General features: G+C 53.6%; 1 long non-coding RNA gene across 1 annotated transcript; it reads right to left on the bottom strand.

Moving 5' to 3' along the window:
• Positions 1 to 16,402: 16,402 nt before the first annotated feature.
• Positions 16,403 to 20,778, bottom strand: LOC149120112 (uncharacterized). The gene is made up of 2 exons (XR_016226401.1): positions 20,398 to 20,778; positions 16,403 to 16,833 (listed from the first exon to the last, which is right to left on the bottom strand). It is a non-coding gene; the product is annotated as an uncharacterized LOC149120112 (long non-coding RNA).
• Between the last annotated feature and the right edge of the window lie 2,662 nt (positions 20,779 to 23,440).

Below are 23,440 nucleotides of genomic sequence, written 5' to 3'. Positions count from 1 at the left end.
GCTCCCGGGGAGGCAGGACTAGCAGGGAAGGTGGCAGCGGCGTGGGGACCAGCAGCTCCACGCGTGTCTGACTACAGCACGGTGCTGTCTGCCTGGGGGCTCTCTCTGCACTGTGACAGGGTCTCACCCAGCCGCTCGGAAGGCTTATTTCTAGCTAAGAAGGGCTTCCTGGCTCTTCAGGGGTGAGGCGCTGTATCTGATGGTCTGGAGATGAGACGAGTGCATGTGTCCCCTCCCCGGGGGCGTGCTCTCTCCCTGACACTCAGACTGATGCCATCTCAATCCACGGTTCTCCACCTAAACGGCAACACCGCAGAGAGCCCTGCACTCCAAGCCTGCTCTCCCGGGCGGCCCACACTGGGGTCTTGGCTACAGAGCCTCCTAGGCATCCGCCTCATCCCTTTGGGGGGCTTGCGACTGTGGGTCCCCACGTAGGAAGGCTGGTCCTCCTTGGGCTCTCCAACCACCCCCCAGGGCTGCCCACATAACAGGGCTCAGTAAGCATGAACTGGGTGTGGGGTGGAGGCTCCTGCATCCGGGACCCAAGCCTTGCCCAGGGAACCTGTGCCTATCTGACGGTAGGAGAGGAGTAAACAAACATGGCTCCACCGCACCCCTCCAGCTCCCTCCTCCTGCCCCTCCGCCCACCCTCCACAGAGTTGAACCCCGCCTGGGAAAACAGCCCCTGGTTGCTGACAGGCTGCTCCTCACGGCCCACCCCGGCTGCAGCAGCCCAGAGCTTCCCAGCCGGGTTTCCAAGCACACTCCTGAAGAGCCCTGTGTTTATAGCCAGACCCACCCCGTTCTCCCCACCCCATGCCTTAAGCCTTTCTCTCTCTCTCTCTCTTTTTTTTTTTTTTTTTTTTTTACAGGCAGAGTGGACAGTGAGAGAGAGAGAGACAGAGAGAAAGGTCTTCCTTTTGCCGTTGGTTCACCCTCCAATGGCCGCCGCGGCTGGTGCGCTGCAGCCAGCGCACCACGCCTATCCGAAGGCAGGAGCCAGGAGCCAGGTACTTCTCCTGGTCTCCCATGGGGTGCAGGGCCCAAGCACTTGGGCCATCCTCCACTGCACTCCCTGGCCACAGCAGAGAGCTGGCCTGGAAGAGGGGCAACCGGGACAGAATCCGGCACCCTGATGGGGACTAGAACCCGGTGTGCCGGCGCCGCAAGGCGGGGGTTTAGCCTAGTGAGCCACGGCGCCAGCCCAAGCCTTTCTTAATCTTATGTAAAATAAGAATAAATTCATTCTTCGAAAGTATTACCAGGGAGCACTTGGTATAGTGGTTAAGATACCAGCAGGGATACCCACATCCCATATCTGATTCCTGGTTCCGCTTCCAATTCCAGCTTCCTCCTAATGCACACCCTGGGAGGCAGCAAGTGACCGCTCAAGTACTTGGGTCCCTGCCGTTCATGTGGGACTGTGAATTGAGTGCTGGGTTCCCGGCTTTGGCCTGGGTCAGCCCTGGTTGAGGTGGGCATTTGGAGATAGAACCATTGGAGGGGAGCTCTCTCTCTCTCTTTCCATCAATCTGCCTCTCTGCCTTTTGAATAAAGAATAAAATTGTTTTAGAGAAAAAAGGAAAACACTGTCTGTTTTATTGATATGCAACATGAAAACTAATCTAATCTAAATCAGCAATGCCTTGCCTAGCACCCGCATCTCACATCCAGGGAGAGAGGGAGAGGGAGCAATCCAGAGGTGAGGTTCCCCCAGGTCACACTGTGCCGTGAGCACAGGCCCCATAGCGGGAGTGAGGACCAGGCGGCAGCTGTTCCCACAGCTGGCCTCGCTTCCCAACACAGCTGGGCACCTTATGTCTCCGTGAAGTACCTTGTGCTGCACAAGATGGTGTTTTTACACAAAGACAACTGCTTCGTGGTGCACACAACCATGTATATCCTATTTTAACAGGAAGTTGTCTTCAGGGGTCATTTTACTGAACATGACTGATTTTCCTCTTTACATACTGAATTTAGAAGCTAATTCTCAGGGCTGGTGTTGTGGTGCAGGGTGTTAAGCCACTACCTGCGACGCCAGCATCCCAGTCAGTTCGAGTCCTGGCTCCTCTACTTCCTATCCAGACCCCTGATAACACACCTGGGGAGGTAGCAGATGATGACCCAAGTGCTTGGGCCCCGGCCACCCACGTGGGAGACCCAGATGGAGCTCCAGGCTCCTGGTTCCAGCCTGGCCCAGTCCTGGTCATTACAGCAATTCGAGGAAGAAATCAGAGGATGGAAAATATTTCTTTCACTCGCTTGCTCTCTCTCTTTCTCTCTGTAACTGCCTTTCAAATAAATAAATAAATCCTAAGTAAAAAAAGCAGGTCGCACTTCACATCCAGCCACATTGTCTGCATCCATTGCAGGGAAATCGGATCAGAGAGTCCAGCAGAGAAAGAAAGTTCCCTGGATCCACGGCTCAGAGACAAGCACTAGGCACCTCTAGTGGCCTTTTAAAAAAATTAATCAATTTCTAAGATGTTTAATTGACATCTGGTAGTTTTACTGACGTATGGGGTACAGTGGGACATTTCAATACATGTGTACCTAATAATCAGATCAGGGTCAATGCCATCACCTCAAACATCCATCATTTCTCTGTGTTGGGGACATTCAAAATTTTCTCTGCTTGTTACTTGGAGGTGCCCAATTATTTGTTGTCCAACCACAGTTGCCCTTCTGTGCTATGAACTTCAGGAGTCGTTCCTCCTCTCTGCACCCTCAAAGAGCTTTCTTTGTAAGAAAAATGTGGGCAAATGTGCATTTTTAAAGATTTATTTATTTATTTGAAAGGCAGAGCTACAGAGAGGCAGAGGCAGAGAAAGAGAGAGAGAGGTCTTCTATCTGCTGGTTCACTCCCCAAATGATCACAACAGCCAGAGCTGGGCTGATCCAAAGCCAGGAGCCAGGAGCTTCTTCTGGGTCTCCCATGCGGGTGCAGGGGCCCAAGCTCAGGCCACAGCAGAGAGCTGGATCAGAAGTAGAGTAGCCGGTGCCAGTGCCGTGGCTCACTAGGTTAATCCTCCACCTGCGGTGCTGGCACCCCAGGTTCTAGTCCCAGTTGGGGCGCCAGATTCTGTCCTGGTTGCTCCTCTTCCAGGCCAGCTCTCTGCTGTGGCCTGGGAAGGCAGTGGAGGATGGCCCTAGTGCTTGGGCCCTGTACCCCATGGGAGACCAGGAGGAAGCACCTGGCTCCTGGCTTCAGATCGGTGCAGCGCGCCGGCCATGGAAGCCATTAGGGGTGTGAACCAACAGAAGGAAGACCTTTCTCTTTCTCTCTCTCTCTCTCTCTCTCTCTCTCTCTAACTCTACCTGTCAGAAGAAGAAGAAGAAGAAGAAGAAGAAGAAGAAGAAGAAGAGTAGTAGCCGGGACTGGAACTGGTGCCCATTTGGGATGCCAGCACTGCAGACTGGGCTTTAACCCACTGCGCCAGAGTGCCAACCCCCAAAAGTACATTTATTACGCCAGTATCTCATGAAGGAAAACTGGAAATAAGATGCCTTTTGGTTTTTTAATTTTTATTTCTTGATTTTATTTTTGAAAGGCAGTAAGATAGACAGAGAGAGACATGGAGAGATCTCCCATCCTCCAGTTCACCCTCCGCAAATGTCCACAACGGCTAGGGCTGGGCTGGTCAAAGCCAGGAGCCTGGAACTCAACCCGGGTCTCCCAGGTGGGTGGCAGGGACCCAAGTCCTTGAACCCTCGCCTGCTGCCTCTCAGGTGTGGATCAGCAGGAAGCTAAAGGTGGGAGTAGAGCCGGGTCTCTCACCCAGACGCTCTGATGTGGGGGAGGGGAGGGGCTGCAGGTGCCCCGCGTGGCAGTCCCCCGCGTGGCATTCTAACTCCTGAGCACAGTGCTGCGGGGCTTTTTCTGAGTCTTTCTTACGAATACGATGCTTTTCCAGCTCTCTTCCTTCAAGAATTGGGTCGGCTTTCTGCCATGATAGTATTTGCACCAGAAAAGCTGCTTGCCACCCTGGCCTGTGCGCAGACGAGTCAGGATGCCCTGGAAGAGGCGGCCAGAGGCCTGAGGGCCCCTCTTCCCCTGCTTTACCGCCCAGCCCCCGGTCACTCCTGCAGGGAATCACTCCCATGCACCACACCCAGGCTCTGCCCAGCCACGCCTGGCCCATCGGGGAGCAGGAGGCTGGTCGTCGTGCAGCTGTCCCCTAGCGAGAGCAGATGCCACAGAAAGAATGCTCAGGCAGAGAGATATTTAAGAGACAGACACTCTTGCCCGCCCCGTGCAAGCCATTTCCAGCCTTGGGCTGCTTCTTTCCGCAGGAGAGAAGAAAGGGATACGTTGAAGAGCAGTGTTCAGTGCTGAGTGCTAACCAGGAATAAAAATGCATTCGATAAACTCTGTGTTTTTAAGGCGCTGGTTTCATTTCACGCTGCTTTCTTTCATACTCGGTGGTTGCAAATCCAGTCCAAGATTGGCTGACGATTTGCAAAATCGGAGATTTTGATTAAGTATCTGGACTTTGATCCTTGAATGGGTGCACACATGGAATTAACCTTAAAAAGAAAACAGCTCTGCTTAGATGAAAGAAACCAGCAGCCGCTTGCCCCCCTGAGTGTAGAGGTACTTCTATCCCATGGCCAAATGGGCTATGAAGGAATTTGATAATTGCCTTTCCAGTTAGAATGGCACATATTCACCACTCAGATTCAAGAATTTGTTTTAAAATGCAACTATAAATAGTGCAGGTACTTCCAGAGTTTCTAACATCAGTCTTGCAAATTTCCTGAACTTATGAATAGCCCGTTGTTCAAAGCCACCCAGCCACACTCAGCAACTGGATCCCGTGAGCTCGTGCCCCATCGCCAGCATCGCATTTATTGATTTAGCCACCTTGTTCTGAAAATAATTTAAGACGGCTTGAAAGATGCACGCAACATCAAGAAAGTAAGATCACGAGTAAATGAGAAAATAAAGACACAGGAAAGAAAAAGGACCAAGAGGCTGAGGGTGGAGTTTCAGTTCTGCAGGTTACAGCGGTCTATGCCCTTGTTCAAGACGTAGCTGCAGATTTGAACCCGAGCTTCCTAGTGAGTGAGGCAGAAAAGGGGGGGATACGAGCAACGACGTGGTCTTGTGCATGAAATAAAAGCCAGGTGTTTAGGGGAAGCACAGCTGTTCCCGGAATGAAGACTGATGAGAAGTTTCTTCCATTAATCCTCATAAAGAAAACAATACTCTTACCATAAATACAATAAAAGGTCCCATAATTTTTGTCTCTTAAAACATCCCTCAGTGTGGGCTGATGGCTTCTTAGAGTGTGTTAAGAGCATTTCCACGGGAGTCCAGAACCACGCAGTTCACACCCGCTGCTGAAGGAGTCAAGGATGAAGTTGAAGAACTGGAGTAGGGGCCGGCGCTGTGGTGTAGCGGGTAAAGCCACTGCCTGCAGTGTTGGTATCCCATATAGGTGCCAGCTGGAGTCCCGGCTGCTTCTCTTCCAATCCAGCGCCTCGCTATTGCCTGGAAAAGCAGTGGAAGATGGCCCAAGTGCTTGGGCCCCTGCACTCATGTAGGAGATGTGGACGAAGCTCCTGGCTCCTGGCTTCAGATTGCCCCAGCTCTGGCCATTATGGCCATTTGAAGGGTGAACCAGAGATGGAAGACCTCTCTCTCTCTGCCTCTGCCTCTCTGTAACTCTGCCTTCCAAATAAATAAATATGTCTTTAAAAAAAAAAAAAAACCTGAAGGAATGGATAGACTTCATCGCTTTCAGGCCATCTCATCAGCCTCTGCCTCTCTGGAAGGCAAGGATTTGTCAGCGCGGCGAGCACATGGAGCTTGCGGCTGCTTCCTCCATGACCAGCACTTGGGCTGTGGGTGAAACTCCTCTCCATTTGCTCCAGCCTCATCCGAACCCGGGGTACAGCCAACGTCCCTCATCCAAACCCGGGGTACAGCCAACGTCCCTGTGAGCAGTGCGTGGAGCTGACCACACCTCGTCCACACCTACCCCTTTCTTCTCTCACGGGAAGCTCTCGTAAGTCAAGTTCTTCGCTTTTTCCACTTGAGCTCTCGGGTCCTGGTGGAGCTGGTCTCAGCCCAGCTCTGTCATTGCAGTGCTGCCTTCAGGCAGGGAGAGCTCAGGCCTCACCTGAAATCTCTTCAGGTCCCCCTGTTGCCCCAGACTCCACCTTTCCTCTTCGGGGTGCTCTCCAATCCCTCTACTCCCCACTGCCCCATCCTCCCCCTGGCTCCCTAAGCCTATGAGGTTGACCAGATGCCCTGAAGGGTTCCAGACTTCATGCCAAGGAATGGTTCTGGGGTCTTGGTTAGACGTGGTCCCAGGAGTATGTCAGGACGAGCAGATCATCCCTTCTCCCTAGCAGGATATTGCTCTCATGGAACACATGGGACTGGACTTTGGGAAAGGTGCTGACGTGCTGGTCTGGAAGACCGCATCAGGCCCAGGACCCAGGGAGATCTCAGGGCTCTGAGCTGTCAGTAATCCAGCACGAGTCACGGAGGTCATGCTGCACGGGGGGGCTCATGCCCCAGCCCTCCCTCTTGCTTCCTGCCCCCCTTTCTAGGGCAGCCACCCCGCCGGGAGCACCAACTCACCTGCGCTGGCCGTCTCTCTGTCTACTCTGTTCCACCTCACACCGACTGCTTTCAAGAGGAAAATTGCCTCCTTTCTTCTTCACGAGTGAAAGAAGAAATTCCACTTGCTAACAAAATTCCAAGATCTAATCACATCGGATCAACTTAAACAGTGGGGCTAATGATGCTTTAGAGAAGGAAGAGAAAGACGTAAATGTAAAAGTAGCCATGGCCACACCCCAGGACCATCAGCACACAAAGCCCTTAGGATAGCTACAGGTCTCATCAGGAATCCAAGTCTTCCCCACCTCCACTTTTTAAAAAATATATATATGTTTATTTATTTATAAAGAGGAGAGAGAAAGAGATAAAGAGAGGGAATCTTCCATCCGCTGGTTCACTCTCCCAAATGGCTACACCAGCCTGGGCTGGGCCAGGCTGAAGCCAGGAGCCAGGAGCTTCATCCAGGTTTCCCACATAGGTGCAGGCACCCAAGGACTAGGGCCATCTTCTACTGCTTTCCCAGGCCATTAGCAGGGAGCTGGATCAGAAGAGGAGCAGCTAGTACTCAAACTGTACCCATATGGGATGCTGGTGCTGCAGGTTGTGGCTTAACCCACTGTGCCACAGTGCTACCCACCCTCATCTCCGCTTCTAACAGGAGCCTCTCACCCCTACCACCATCATTCATGATCATTAACAATAATTTCTTACTTAGTTTTATAGTTTTTCTATTTAGGCACTGATGGTGGAAAAAGTAGTATTTCGTATTTGCGTTAATTCCAAGTGGGCAGAATTTCAACTATATATATGGCGTGAAACAAGCTGCAAGGATTAACTAAACCACATAATCACCATATATAAATTGTTTTTATGAGAAAATAGAGTCCCAGTTCCAATAACCGCTTTATAATCGAATTCCTGGTAGAGTAAGTTACAGACTTCCTCCCCAATATCACCTACACCTGTGAAGGGCAAGAGCTGGGACACTGACCACAACCAGCACTGAGTAACACCTGAGCGTCTCACGGACCGCATCTTCCGGAAGTGGTCATGTCTGTATTCATTAGAAATACGCACGCAACAGGGCCGGCGCCACGGCTCACTAGGCTAATCCTCCTCCTGCGGCACTGGCACACCGGGTTCTAGTCCCGGCTGGGGCGCCAGATTCTGTCCCGGTTGCTCCTCTTCCAGTCCAGCTCTCTGCTGTGGCCCAGGAGGGCAGTGGAGGATGGCCCAAGTGCTTGGGCTCTGCACCCGCATGGGAGACCAGGAGAAGCACCTGGCTCCTGGCTTCGGATCAGAGCAGTGGGCTGGCTGTAGTGGCCATTTGGGGGGCGAATCAATGAAGGAAGACCTTTCTCTCTGTTTCTCTCTCACTAACTCTACCTGTCAAAAAAAAAAGAAAGAAAGAAATACTCACGCAACAAACACTGCTACAGCAAGAATCCCTGCACGGGCACACGGATATATCCACACACCCCGCAAAGACCTTAGAGGCCTTGGAGTTGGTTCGGGTATTAAAGTGCAGGGCAGGTGCGGCCGGCACCGTGGCTCACTAGGCTAATCCTCCGCCTTGCGGTGCCGGCACACCGGGTTCTAGTCCCGGTCGGGGCGCCGGATTCTGTCCCGGTTGCCCCTCTTCTAGGCCAGCTCTCTGCTGTGGCCAGGGAGTGCAGTGGAGGATGGCCCAAGTGCTTGGGCTCTGCACCCCATGGAAGACCAGGAGAAGTACCTGGCTCCTGCCATCAGATCAGTGCAGCGCACCGGCCGCGGCAGCCATTGGAGGGTGAACCAATGGCAAAGGAAGACCTTTCTCTCTGTCTCTCTCTCTCACTGTTCACTCTGCCTGTCAAAAAATAAATAAAATTTTAAATAAATAAAATTTTAAAAAAAGTGCAGGGCAGGTGTTTGGCCTAGCAGAAAAGAGCTAAGGGACAGACTTTGTGGTGCAGTGGGTCCAGCCGCCACTTGGAGGGCTATAGAGTGCCTGGGAGCCAGTCCTGCCTCCCCTTCTGATCCAGCTCCCTGCTAATACGCATGGAAGGCAGCAGATGATGGCCCAAGCTCCTGCCACCCACATGAGAGATCCAGATGAAGTTCCCAGCTCCTGACTTCAGTCTGACCCAGCCTCAGATTTGCAGGCATTTGGGAGTAAACTACCAGATGGAAGATCTCAGTCTCTCTGTGTGTGTATGCATGTGTGTGTGTGCATCTGTGTGTGTGTGTCTTTCTCTCTCTCTGCCTTTCAAATAATAATAAAAAAAAAACTTCTAAAATACCTGGGCCAGTTTGTGGTGCAGTGGCCCACAAACACAGCTCAGAACACCTGCCTCCCTTACTGGAGAGCCAGTCAGAGTTCAGCTCTTCCTCTCTCCATCCAGCTTAACGCAAATGCATCTGGGAAGCAGGAAGGCAGTGGATGATGGTTCAAGTGCTTGGGTTCCTGTCACCCATGTAGGAGACCTGGATGTAGTTCCCGACTCTGGCCTTGGACCTGGCCCAGCCCCAGCTGTTGCATGCATTTGAGGAGTGAACCAGAGGATGGAAGATCTCTCTCTCTTCTTCTCTCCTCCTCTTTCGCTCCTCTTCCCACCCCCAACTTCTGTTGCTCTGCTTTGCAAATAAAGATAAACAAATCCTTTTAAAAACATCTATTTTGGGACCACTGTTGTGGCATACCAGGTAAAGCCACCACCTGCAATGCCAGCATCCCATAGTGGGCGCCAGTTTGTGACCCGGTTGCTCCACTTCTGATCCAGCTCCCTGCTAATGGCCAGGGAAAAGCAGCAGAAGATGGCCCGAGTGTTTGGGCCCCTGCACCCACATGGGAGACCCAGATGGACTTCCTGGCCCTGCCCTGGCTGTTGCAAGCATTTTGGGAGTGGACCAGAGGATTGGAAAAATCTCTGCCGGCTCCATGGCTCACTAGGCTAATCCTCTGCCTGCGGCGCCGGCACACCAGGTTCTAGTCCCGATCGCGGCGCCGGATTCTGTCCCGGTTGCTCCTCTTCCAGTCCAGCTCTCTGCTGTGGCCTGGGAGTGCAGTGGAGCATGGCCCAAGTCCTTGGGCCCTGCACCCCATGGGAGACCAGGAGAAGCACCTGGCTCCTGCCTTTGGATCAGCGCGGTGCGCCGGCTGCAGCGGCCATTGGAGGGTGACCCAATGGCAAAGGAAGACCTTTCTCTCTGTCTCTCTCTCACTGTCCACTCTGCCTGTCAAAAAAAAAAAAAGAAAAAAGAAAAAGAAAAAAGAAAGGAAAAATCTCTCTCTATCACTCTGCCTTTCAAATAAATAAATAATCTTACGAAAGAAAGAGAAGGTAAGCAAGTGCAGCTGGACGTGCAGGGAGGGAGGGGCAGGCATCCTGGCTCCCAGGCCGCCTCCTGCACTGACGGCACGAGCGAGGCTGCATTTCATCCTTGGACCTCACAGGCTCCCGCGACAAAGGCCAGGGTGAAGCCACATTTTACGGAGGAGCTCATCCCAGCTGAACGTCCAGGACGCGTCTGAGTCTCCTTCCTCTGCGGTCATGTCCACACAGGCCCCGGAGCAGCAGTCCCAGGCTGGGACCTCTGACCCAGTTCTAGGTGAGAAGCGGATCCGGTTCCCAGAGGAAGCAAATGTCTGCGTGCTCTCGCCTTCCTCTTCTTCCTGCAAACACTCGGCGGCCCCCTGTGCACGCAAGTGCACAGAGCGTGGTGCTGCTGAGGATAAACTGGGCGGTGTGTGGGCCCTGAAACCAAGGGGGAACGGCTGAGACTATTGCAATAGAAGGCAGAAGTCTCAGGAAGCGTGTTCAAACCACATGGCAGAGTCACCCAGGGGTGTTTACTGCCTGCAGGAGGAGGCCTCTCTCTGTCTCCCTCCCTCCCTCTCTCGCCTCCTGCCTGCCAGCTGTGCACCCCCGAGGCCCCCACACCGGCCCTGGGCAAGAGTGAGGCTGGCTCTTCTCTCCAGGGCCCACCCTCTTGGAGCAGACGGCCCCTGACAGTGTCTGCCGGTCACAGTCATGGTCACACAGCAGCCAGAGAGACCCCCTCCTGAGACCTGAGGCTCACACACAGAAGAGAGGCCTCCAGGATAAAATTGGACAGGAGCAGAGCTGCGGTGGGCGGGCCGGATGGGCGGAGCTCCTCTGGACGGCTGTGGTGCATTCCTATAATTCTGATGGGTTGTAAGCTATGGTTGCGTTTCTGCCACTCACGCCCAGAGACTAACCCAGGGTGCGGTAGGAACACGGAGCCAGGCCTGCAGCGTGGGCCGCTGGAGGCAAACACCCCAAGAGGCAGATGCTTCGTCTTGCTCTTCATTGTAGGCATGACTTTGCACTCATGGGGTCTTCAATGCATGTGTGTCGCAGGCTTGGTCATTAACCAAAACGCGAGCCGACTGTGAGTGAGAAGGAGTCTGCTTTAAATGATTCATGACATGGGGATCAGGCCAGGGAAAGGAAATTAGTCAAAATCGGGAAGGAAGTGGAAAGAGGGGCTACACTGCCCGGCGGTCAATGCTGGAGCCTTTCCAGAATCATAAACATTCACCCCAGAGAGCTCATTAGCCATTCTAGACCCTAACGTTTGCCCTAACGTTTCAATTATATGTTATCTAAGGGTGTGACCCAGTGAAATTTCCCATCTGTCTAAAAAAAGGTCCAGCCTAGGACCGGGGCCTGACATCGGTTGAGATCTGAACGTGCAGCTGAACTTGGTGCAGCTCCTGGCCCCTCGCTCTGCACCTGCAGCCTCAGAGAGCGGCAGCAGGACTGGAGGAGGAGAGAAGAAGCCAGAACTGCAAGCCATCCCCCCACCCCTCACTGTAGCTCTCTGTGGATGGCTGTCTCCTCTTTGGTTTGTTGCTCATTTCTGAAAAGAAGGTTCTGGGAGCCACGATTGTCCTGTGACGCCAAGGACTTTCACACCAGGGCAGGTGTGAAGCTGCTAGCATCAGAGGTGCCGCCAACCCCATGGACAGCCTGGCCTTGTGAATTTCACAGGCCTTCTTACACCCAGGGCCTGCTACCACGGGGGAGGAGGAGGCACTGCCTCGGGCCTTGCTCTACCTACTTGCCCACTTACTGAAATTGGGTCTGGGGTCCCGTGTGGACAAACCACCATGGCTTTGCATTCAGTGAGATAAGGCATGGGCAGAACTCGGCACAGTGTCTGGGAATCAACAGAGTTAGGAGCATTTACTGCATGCCAAGGACTATTCCAACCTGGAACAACAGAAATTCCTGTCCTGGAGCCTCCATTCCCCGGAAGGTGGCTGATGACCCAGCAACCATAGAAATCAGGTGCAACGGAGAAAGGAATAATGTTTATTTATTCTTTTTTTTATTTCTTTGACAGGCAGAGTGGACAGTGAGAGAGAGAGACAGAGAGAAAGGTCTTCCTTTGCCGTTGGTTCACCCCCCAATGGCCGCTGCAGTCAGCGCACTGCGGCTGGCACACCATGCTGATCCAAAGCCAGGAGCCAGGTGCTTCTCCTGGTCTCCCATGCGGGTGCAGAGCCCAAGCACTTGGGCCATCCTCCACTGCCCTCCTGGGCCACAGCAGAGAGCTGGCCTGGAAGAGGAGCAACCGGGACAGAATCCGGCGCCCCGACCAGGACTAGAAACCGGGGTGCCGGCGCCAGAGGTGGAGAATTAGCCTAGTGAGCCGCGGTGCTGGCCAAGAAAGGAATAAAATGGAGGATGAAGGGGTCAGAGGCCGCCCTCCAGGCCTGGGTGTCAGGTGGCCCTCCCTGACGGAGTCCCAGAGCACTGGCCACCCACACACCCAGACGGGGACTCAATCCCTAGGAAGCATGGCCGGGGCACAACACAGAGCAGGAGGTGACTGGGACAGGAGGAGGAGACAGCTCATCATTACCAATCTTTCCACCTTAAAGAGAGCTTGGTATGGCATGAAGGAATCTTCCAGAAACTCTTCCCTCACCTGCTGCAAAGAAGTGACTGCTTGTCCAGACGGACTGAAAGATGGTTCCGCTGCCTCCAAACACCAAGTGGTGTGCTTTCAAGGGGCTCCTGTCCTGACAGCTGGTGTCTCCTATGCACTGCCTCAGTTTCCCCAGGATAGTCAAGCTTTGAAAGTCTGAAAACCAAACTATACACAGAGAGTTGGCCTGGCCTGGCACAAGGGGCTAAGCTTGCGGTGCCAGCATTCTCAGATGAGGGCCGGCTGGGGACCAGGCTGCTCCACCTGGGATCCAGCTCCCTGCAAACGCACCTGGGAATGCACCAGATGACAGATGATGAGTGCTTGGGTCTCTGCCATGCATGTGGGAGGCCTGGATGGAGTTCCAGGCTCCTGGCTTCAGCCTGGCCATTGTGGCCACAGCGCCAGCCACACACCAGGCTCTTGAATTGGCACTTCCTGGCACATGGTAGAGAAATTCATCAACGCCTCCCTCTGCGGTGCGAAGACTCGGCCATGAGAGTAAAATGGGATCATCCGGGGCGCACCCAGCACATCTGTGACAGACACCAGGGCGCACCCTGTCTCTCTCTGTAGACCCTGGATGCCAAGGCTGCTGCAGCTGCGGGATTTCCTGGATCCCAAGATGGTTGGTGCACTTCTATTCTAGAGAAATGGGGAAGAGCCATTCCCGGAGAGCCTGATGGAGACTTCACCCTCCCGAAAGAGCCCTGGCTCTCAGCAGCACCTGCGGTTGCTGTCCCCTCGGGTCTCTGCTCAGGCCACACTCAGGAGAGGTTCCCTGGTTCCCCCTGGAGAACACACCTCTCCCCAACTCAGAGGGCCAAGAGTCACCCGACCTGGTCCTCAACCAATCAGTATATTCCATTCTCACCACGGAGATTGGCTCAAGGATGGGCTCATCATCCCAAATGAACCAATCAGAGTCAGGCCTGGACTCTAGCCTGGGGTAGAGCTGCCCTCCTTCCTGCTGAGCTGGATCTCAGAAGATGGGAAGTAGAGCTGCATTGTTTTCTAGAGTATAAATGCCAAAGCTTTTTGTACAAGGCAAAGTGCTGTGCAAAATGTCAAGTTCATGATACTGATTACTTCCAGAGCTCCTAAACTCATGCTGCCCTCTTACTCTCATCGTGTGCTTTCTATGCACCACCAGTGGCCCTCTGAAGCAGAAATTACTGAAGCCCCATTTTGCAGGTGGAGAGACTGAGGCTTAGCAAGACTGAGTATGTGCAAACCCACAGGGCTGACGTTTCTCTGTTATACACCCTGGGACCGCACCACACCCTATGTACAGAAGAGGTCACACCAGCACCTACACCCAAATGTAGCCGAGTCGTGCAGTTATAACAGATTTCGCTAAGTCCCCGCCCCTTTGTGCTCACAGGGACCTCGCACCACGCTGCCTTGTCCCTCTCTCTCCCCTACCTCAGGCCCCAGACTCCTGGACACAAACGCAACTCCCCCAAGTCCCACCTCCTGGGACCAATCGCTCAGATAGTGGTCTCCGCCCAGTTGTGTTGGAGAAACGTTCGCTTTGCATCTTAGCTCCCGCCTACTTCCGCCACCGCACCAGGCACGACCTTCGTCTCCTTCCGCCTGGGGCCTTGGAGAAGCGAGGTCCTTGCGACTGTGCCACGCGCGGAGCCGCCGTGCTCCTGCCGGTTGACGGCCCGCACCGTCCTCCCTTCACAAGCTCTGGCTCTAGCGGCCATTCCTCTCGCTCTGGTGGCCACTCCTGGGGGGACAGCTTCTAACCTCACCCCAGGCCTGGCCGCCTGCCAGCTGCCCCCTGAACTTGCACTTGGACATCCCCGCGTAGTCATCTGTGTCCTGTTGCTAATAACACAAAACCACAGCCCGGGGTGAGTTACAAAGAAAACAGGTTTATTCTGGCTCTTGGTTCTGGAGGCCCGAGATTGTTGGGCCACATTGGCAATGGCCTTTCTGCCGGCAGAGTTCCATGGTGGCCCAGGGCAGCACGCGGCGAGAGACAGGGCAGGCACACCCAGCTGTCTCTCCTGGTCTCTCCCTCTTACTCCAAAGCCACCAGGCTTCAGCCATGGGGCTGCACCCTGACGGTGCCTAACCCTCTCCACCTCCCAGAGGCCTCAGCTCTAATGCTAGAGTTGGCTTAAGTTTCCACCCTCTGCAGACCCCATAGGGAGGGACAAACTCAACACATGGAGCCTTGGGGGACGCCCAACCCATGTCTAAGCCGAACACCCCGTCACCTCGGAACCCGGATGCCCACGCGGCCCCAGAGCTCCCCACAGTCAGCTCTGTCTCCCAAACCCCGCACCTGCCTGCACATCCGAGTTCTCATTTGCCCCAAGGGCTGCAGCCAGGACTCGGCCCTAACCAGGGTCCCCAAGCTCCTCTCTCCCTCTCGCCAGGTTGCAGTGAGGCTCCCTAAAATCGGGCAGCTAGTGACTGCTCTGTGGCACCCCCAAATCTCAGCAGCGTAGCAGAATCGAGGTTTGTCTCTCGCCCCTGGCGCAGACCAAGGAGAAGCCGAGAGCAAGGAACTCTGCTCCACCCAGTCATCCAGGGACCAAAGCCCCTTCACCCTGGTGGCTCCGACACCTCCTGAGGCCTGGAGGGATGACGGACCACAGGGAAGGTGTAAATCATTTATTTTCATTTTCTTGGCAAGGCAGCAAGACAGCCAGAGAGAGATCTTCCATCCACTGGGCCACTCCCCAAATGCCAGGTTGAAACGGGAACCTGGAACTCCATGGAGGGCTTCCATGTGGCTACCAGAAGCCCAAGCACTTGAACCATCATCTGCTACCTTGCCAGGTGCCTTAGCAAGGAGCTGGATCAGAAGCACAGCGTCCAGGACCAGAACCAGGCATTCTGATATGGGCTGCCAGTGTCACAAGCCACAGCTTAGCCCTCTGCCCCATGACACCAGCCCTCATCCCAGACATTTCAGTGCAATCTGACTGCTACAGGCTTGGAGTCCGGGGTTTATAAACTACACAGAACCTCACCCGCCAATGGCACAAACACCCCCAAAGTTCATCTGAAGCCAGGAGCCAGGAGCTTCCTCCGGGTCTCCCACATGGGTGCAGGGGCCCAAGGACTTGGGCCATCTTCTACTGCTTTCCCAGGCCATAGCAGAGAGCTGGATCGGAAGTGGAGCAGCTGGGACTAGAGCCGGCGCCCCTATGGGATACCAGAGCTGCAGGCTGGAGCTTTAACCTGCTGCGCCATAGCCCCGGTCCCCAGACCAGCTTTCAGTTGGAATCCAAAAGCTGATGGCCCAGCTTGAAGGCAGTCGCTAGCCTTGATATGTCCCCTGGAGCCCATGTGTTTGGAAACTTGGTCCCTAGTGCCGTGGTGTGGGGAGGTGAGTCCGTGGAGGCTCCGCCCACTCGTGGCTTTGGTGGAAGTGGCTTTGTTGTAGCCGGAGCTCTCCCACAAGCCTGCTCTGCCTTGCCACGTGATGGCCTCTGCCGGGCTGGGGCGCCCCAAGGAGGCCTGACCCCTGCGCCTCGTTCTTGCGCTTTCCAGTCCAGAACCACTTCTGTGCTTTCTAAATGACCCAGTCTCAGGGATTTGTGAGAGCAACAGAAAATGGATTAAAATAGCGGTTAAGACAGAGGACTCCCCTCTGATTGAGAGGAGGCGCAGCCTTTTGCTGCAGTCAGACCCTCAATGAATCAGCGAAGGCCCACCGCTGTAGGGCAGGCAAACTGCTCCACTCAGTCTCTTGACACATCCAGAAACACCCAGAATTATGTCTGACACGTATCTAGGCATTCCCATGGCTTAATCAAACAGACATAAAATTAGCCATTAACTCCAGACCCACTCAGTGAGAAATCCCACGGTCCCTGGCTGAGCCCATCCACAAGCCTCGGTGCCAAGATTCTAAGACCTTTTAAATTTTTTTTAAAGATTTATTTATTTATTTGAAAGGCAGAGTGATACAGAAGACAGGGAGACAGAGGGTTAGGGAGATCTTTCATCTTCTGGTTCACTCTCCAAATCGCTGCCCCCATCAGGCCTAGGCCAGGCCGATGCCAGGAGCCAGGAACTTCATCTGGGTCTCCCATGTGGGTGACAGGGGCTCAAGTACCTGAGCTATCACCTGCTGCCTCCCAGCGGGTGCATTGGCAGGGAGCTGGAGGGGAAGTGGAACAGCCGGACTCCACCCGGCGCTCTGATATGGGACGCCAGCATTGCAGACAGAGGCTTAACTCGCTGTGCCTCAACACCAGCTCCAACCCTTGGAAATATCTGGCCAGCTGTTGCTGCTCTGGGACGACGGAAGCCTGGAGTTAGCAGGAGAAATGGAGTCACATGGAGAAAGCCTGCTGGGAAGTGAAACCAACACAGGTGAACCAGAGCTGAGAGCGAGAGACTGAGCTGGTGATAATATTCTGAGCACCTAGATGTAGCCATGTTTCAAGCTCATGCCCTTGAGCTTTGTAACTAGATGAGCGATAAATTCCTTTTATCTTTTGTTGATCTGAGTTGGATTTCTTTTTCTCTTTCTTTATTTTTTTACAGGCAGAGTGGACAGTGAGAGAGAGAGAGACAGAGAGAAAGGTCTTCCTTTGCCATTGGTTCACCCTCCAATGGCCGCCGCGGCCAGTGCGCTGCAGCCGGCGCACCGCGCTGATCCGATGGCAGGAGCCAGGTGCCTCTCCTGGTCTCCCATGGGGTGCAGGGCCCAAGTACTAGAGCCATCCTCCACTGCACTCCCGGGCCACAGCAGAGAGCTGGCCTGGAAGAGGGGCAACCAGGACAGAATCCAGTGCCCCGACTGGGACTAGAACCCGGTGTGCCGGCGCCGCAAGGCGGAGGATTAGCCTAGTGAGCCACGGCGCCGGCCTCTGAGTTGGATTTCTATCACTCAAAACTAAGCCTAAGTTAATTCATGAAGCCATTAAGATTCTCCAAAATATGGTCCCAAATCAAGTTTCTGTTGTTATCACCTACGCCACTTCTACCAAACCTGCACTGCTTCCAAATTTTACCTGGAAGTCCCCCTACCCCCCCACCAGTAGCTCACACCCACCACCATTTCTTCCTCTTCACTGAGCGTCCAAATCCCACCACTGATAGAGATGCAGCTCTGCTCCAGCCTCCCCCCAAAACCCCCCCAACCCCCCCAAACCAGAGGTTCCCTGGGAGCTCCTGTACCATCACCGACACCACTCATCAGGGGCTTATCCTACAGGACTGGGCTGTGTTGGGAACACCGCCAGTATTTGTTTTCCCGACTCCCCAGCAAGGCCACTGCTGGTGAATTTCACAATGCCCAGAATAGACCAGAGCTGTAGAAGGCAAAACAACACCCTGGGTGGCTCAAGGCTTGCTTTGGAGGTATCTTTAAAAATGAATAAATAGCGCTGACAGGTACAGTTGGTCGAATGGAGAATCTAGAATATAAGCTTTTTTTCCACTCCATTTTGCCTCAAACTCACTGAGCTGAAAGCTGTTAAGGGAGGCCCACCAAGGAAACTGTCACTTGACCCTCTCAATGGGACACTTGCTGCAGGTGCCCCTGCCCCAGGTATCCCCTGCCATAGCCCTGTAGTTGAAGTCTGCCATTCCTGACTCCTCAGAAAACTGTGTAGCCTCCCCGCATTTTAAGGATATTCACACTCTGTGTGCATGTGCGTGTGTGTGTGTGTATGTGAGCTTTCTCTGTGTACCCACACAAAACTTTCATTTGGAAGTGAGCTACAGGAGGAACCGGGGCGGGGAGGGGTGCAGGCACACGTTTTGCGGTGTGCAGGTGCAGCAGGCTTCGGGGGTTGGGAGCAGAGGCAGCTCCACCTGTGGCACAGGCAGGCATGGTTTGTGATTCGCAGTGGCAGCAGCTCCCTCCCCGCCTGATCTAGGAACTGGCGTGGCTCTAGGAACTGCTCATGGGAGTTCACCCTGGAACCTGTTCTTCCAGCCTTTCTGACAGTTCTGAGATGTTCCCCATATCCACAGAGAAACTCCTTCTAGCTTAAACTCTCCAGGGCAAACTGTTGTCCGCAACTGCATTTCACCAAAGCAACCCTGACGTCCACCGCTTGGATCTGTGGCCTTGTCCACGGCCCAGGTGTGAATGGAAGCCGCGTGGCCTCACCTGGCCAATGGCCAACTGCAACACTTCCACAGGCCAAAAGCCCTGGAGCATTTGGGTTTCCCTGCAACTGCAGGAGAGAAGGGGCTGGGCGGTAGACCAGATGGCCTGGGGAGCTCCTCCCGGGTTCTTGGCATTCTAGAAGTTTTTACAGTCTAATCAGGGATTCTCCCATTCACCTGAAAGGTAACTTAATTAGCTACTGACAGTTTTCACTAAACCAATATAAAGTCACTTTGTGTCTCCCAAAGATTTTCATGGCATCATGGCACCAGAAATTCAAGATTTTTTTTTTAATGCCTAACTCTGTCTCCCAGGGTGAGGCTGCCTTGAACCCTACAGACCCAGTTCCTCTACATAGGTTCCTCTTGTTGGCTTCTGACTCAGCTCATTCTTCCCCGTTCTCAGGGCCTCTGAAGACCTTTTCTCAGCTCCCCAGCCTGCTCCTGCATGGACGCCTAAGTCATAGTTTCCCCCGTAGAGTCCGGCTACCTCCCGGGAAAGCTTGGCCAGGGGTCTGTGAGGCCTGGGGGTTCTAGAGCTGACAGAAGGGCCGAGGCTGGTCCTTCCTGAGTGTCTCTCTTCCGCCTGAGCCCGCATTCTACAGAAGCCTTTACTCCCTCTGCTTCCCTCTCTGCGCTCCAGCTGGCTCCAGATTACGCCAAGGAATTCCCTAGCCAACAGGCTGGGCTGATGGTCCCAACTGCACAGCCTCCACTGGGGACAGAGATCACAGGGCCACGGGGCTTCCCTGCTCGCCTAACGTGCAGGCACATGCATGCTGAGGTCATCCCCATGTGGTCGCCGAAGACGTTCCATCCCCAGCCACCCTCCGTGTCATCCGTGGCTGAAGCATCTGTCCCCTGTGGAACGTGCTCGGGACTGAATCCCCGGCCGACAGGAGGCTCAGGGTGGCTGTCCACGGCCCGTTGCAGATAGCCTTCTGCCAATAGCTCAAGGGGAAACAAGGTCCCCGGGAGGCCCCCAGCTGTCTGATCACGTGACCTCCTTGGCTCCCTTGCAGGGACGTCTTGTTCCTCTTGGAGCCATGGCTCTATGAGGAAGTGACTGTGTCATAGCTGGGACAGGAAAAAAGCTATTTCAGGCCCTGAAGTAATCGCTCCCTGAGCACAGCCTTTTCAGGAACTGCCTGGACAGTGGAGAAAGAGCAATGCTAAGCGCGGCTCACCGGGAGACTGCGCGGCTGAGGCACGGGAGCACTCCAGGGGCTATGGTGCTGTTCCTCCCTGCTGGTGTATGTCTGGCCTCCCAGGGAGGTGGGCACACACAGCCCCCCCCCCCCAGCCAAGATACAGAGGCCTCTCCACACTCCCAGCTATACGAGAAAGCATGGGAACATGCTCATCCTCACAGCACGCTTGGATTTCAAAAGCGCATTGAGCAAGAGGATGGCACTTAATGGCTGAGAAGCTGTCTCCGTGGCCGGTGGCTTCTCTGTGTGCAGGGGAGAGTCAGAGTCTCTTTGGGGAGCAGTCAGATCTTGCGTTATGATGCTCCTGTCCGTGACTAACCACTACGCCATGGGGCTCCTGTAAGACTGTATTACCCAGGGACATCCCAGCTGTCTTGGTTTGTGCTAAGTACACCGTGTGCTGTTTGCACAACGACAAAACCACCTAAGGACCCATTTCTCAGAACGTGTCCCCAGCGTTAGGCGGCACGTGACTTGTTTCCTTCAAGAATTCTCAGTCAGACCTGAAACCATTTTCACATCACCATGGGAGACTGGGAGAAATAAGGGTTCTACCAAGAAAGCTCACAGACCCACGCTTACCGACCCGTCAAAGGTTCGGCCTCCACTCTTCAGGAAGCAAGAGAAAGGGGCAAGTCCTTTTTCCTGGGGAGGTCACCCGCATTTTCAGTACATTGTGGGTGTTCAACCTGTGCTACGGAGCCAGCAGGTGCATGTTTTCATGTCCTTCTACGTCCTCATTTTCCTGAAGAACAGATGTCGTGTACACGAGTGTGTCTCAGAATAGTGGAGAGACCCCGGGTCTGGAGTTCACGTCTCACGATGAATTACACACTCATGTGCATCTTCTTTATTTGCCCGAGAAAGTTAAAAACAGAGGCCATCCAAGGCGGAAGGGTGACAAGTCTACTGCAGCGCCAGAGCTCTGTGTTGGACTCTGGGAAGTCTGCTGCATCCGAGTGGTTTCTCTATTGCGCAGAAGCATGTTGCTTCCGGAAAGTCCAAGGTCACACTGTTCTAAGAGCTAAGTGGGAGATGGCAGGAACTTGGCATGCTTGCAACTACTTTGTATTCCGTGTCCACAATAGCATGACAGACATTACTAATCAATCATGACTCTCAACGTGGCATTCCAGGCAGCTGTTACCAATCAATTAGAACTCACACACACACACACACACACACAAATCTTGTCATCCCTGCTCTGGTCCACGATGGTGTGTACTCTTGTATCCTAACTCAGCGGCTTGTATTGTGTATTGATGGTTTCTATTTCAGTGTCCTCAGTCGATCTCAAAATTCTCATGATACTCTTTATAATAACCAGTGACCCCTGAAACTACAGACCTGAAGCATCTTGTATTGCAAGTGCGGAGACTGAAATCCAGAGAGGTGAAGCAATTCACCCAAGGTCAGGGTGTTGGTTAATACAGTTGACAGTTTCTAACATCTGTGTAGTATTAGAGATGGCAGTGTCCTTTAACCCAAAATATCCAATAGGATCCTTAACTCATTCATTCAATAGCTAAATATTTATTTATTTACTTATTTATTTATTTACTGTGTTCTTTATACTGTGCTAGAGATTAGGAAACCAGAAGTTATAAAAAAAGAGTTGAGGGAAAGTTTTGATTCCTTTCTTACAGTCAGCCTTTTAGGTCTTTTTTTTTTAAGATTTGTTTATTTAGGGGCCAGCACTGTGGCATAGCGAGTAAAGCCACCACCTGCAGTGCCGGCATCCCATATGGGCGCCAGTTTGAGCCCTGGCTGCTCCGCTTCCGATCCAGCTCTCTGCTATGGCCTGGGAAAGCAGTAGAAGATGGTCCAAGTCCTTGGGCCCCTGCACCCATGTGGGAGACCCGAAAGAAGCTCCTGGCTTTGAATGGGCTGCAGCTCCAGCCATTGTGGCCAATTGGGGAGTGAACCAGCAGATGGAAGACCTCTCTCTCTCTGCCTCTCCTCTTCTCTCTCTGTGTAACTCTGACTTTCAAGTAAAATAAATAAATCTTTTAAAAAATAGAAAGGAAGGAAGAGAGAGAAAGAGAGGTAGATTTTTTAAAAAGATTTATTTGTCTCCCAGCCAGGTCATTCGTACACCTAGGGTCTTGCTCAGTGCGTCGTGGCCCCGTGACTGGGGCCTGCACTGGGCGGAGCCAGGCACCCCCACCCCAGGGCCCTCTCGATGCCCATGTCCTGGCGGGTCGGGCACTGTCAGCCCACCCTTCCCCGTGGGCTGGACCCCCAGGGGAGTCAGCAACTGCTGAGGAATGGTCACTGCCGCCTTCACCCGGGAGGGCAGGGGGACCGCTCGCATCAGCTGTGGCTACGCTTACTGGCTGCAGTGACTTCTCAAAAAAAAAAAATTAAAAAAAATTTTAAAAAAAGATTTATTTGTTTATTTGAAAGGGAGAGTTACAGAGAGGCAGAGGCAGAGAGAGGTCTTTCATCCACCTTACAGTCAAGCTTCCAATAAACTCAGGTCCTGAGACGGGCAGACACCATGATCCTCTGATTTTTAGGCACTCAGGGTTATTTTTTAAGATTTATTTAATTACTTGAAAGTCATAGTTACACAGAGAGAGAAGGAGGGGTAGAGAGAGAGGTCTTCCATCCGCTGGTTCACTCCCCAATCGGCTGCGATGGATGGAACTGTGCCGATCCAAAGCCAGGAGCCAGGAGCTTCTTCTGGGTCTCCCACATGGGTGCAGGGGCTCAAGGACTTGGGCCATCTTCTACTGCTTTCCCAGGCCATAGCAGAGAGCTGGGACTCGAACTGGCACCCATATGGGATGCCAGCACTGAAGGCGGCGGCTTTACCCAGTACACCACAGTTCCGGCCCCACAGGCACTCAGGATTAAGAGAGGATACAACACTACTGAAAAATGGTAGCTCTGGAATTCACATCCCTAGGCAGCCACTTTTCGATGAGGTCACTACTGCTGTGAAGCATGGGGACCAAATTTCCAGACCCCTCGGGCGGGCCTCAGTCAGCTCTCAGTGCTCATTTCAGGATGCTCAAGGGATGAAGGAACCTTCCTGGCCGAAGTCTCTGTTTAGGCCACGGTGGGAAATATAATTTCCAAGGACTCTGTTTCTGTAGACCTTGACCCCCGACCTTGTAGCCCACTCTGTGATGGGCAGAGCAGAGAAACGAGGGTGTGCAGGGCCCCAGACCCTGTCCCCCAGTCTTACAGCTCTACCAAGCTATAGCTGGTCTTGGGCAGGTTACACTGCCTCTCTCAACAGTTCCCCCACCTGCAAGGGAAGACAGTTGAGCCAAGAGATCTCTGAGCTTCCTGCCCACCGACATCTGCTGATTCTGCCTGACCAAGAGAGAGGTGACCTACTCAAGCCTCCTTCATCCTCTCCTTTGACCAGAGGCTGTATGGAACAGCTGGCTCTGCGCCCTAGGCCCACCAAGAAAACAGCAGTTCCAGGAAGGGCAGTGTGGTCTCACAAAGCCCGAAGTCCCGAGTTCTAATGCAGCTGACCATGCAACCAGTTCAGTCCAAAGGGAGCCTAGCGCATTGTGCAGTACAGAAAGTAATGAGACAAAAGGGAGGCGTGACAGAAGGACTTAGGGACCAGGGCTGGCATTGTGGTGCAACATTTAGGCACTGCCTG

The sequence above is a fragment of the Oryctolagus cuniculus genome, chromosome 20, assembly GCF_051225735.1.
Source record: "Oryctolagus cuniculus isolate XC-2025 breed Fujian yellow rabbit chromosome 20, ASM5122573v1, whole genome shotgun sequence".
NCBI lineage: Eukaryota > Metazoa > Chordata > Mammalia > Lagomorpha > Leporidae > Oryctolagus > Oryctolagus cuniculus.
Note: the sequence above shows the minus strand (reverse complement) of the source record. Positions and strands in the feature narration are given on the sequence as shown.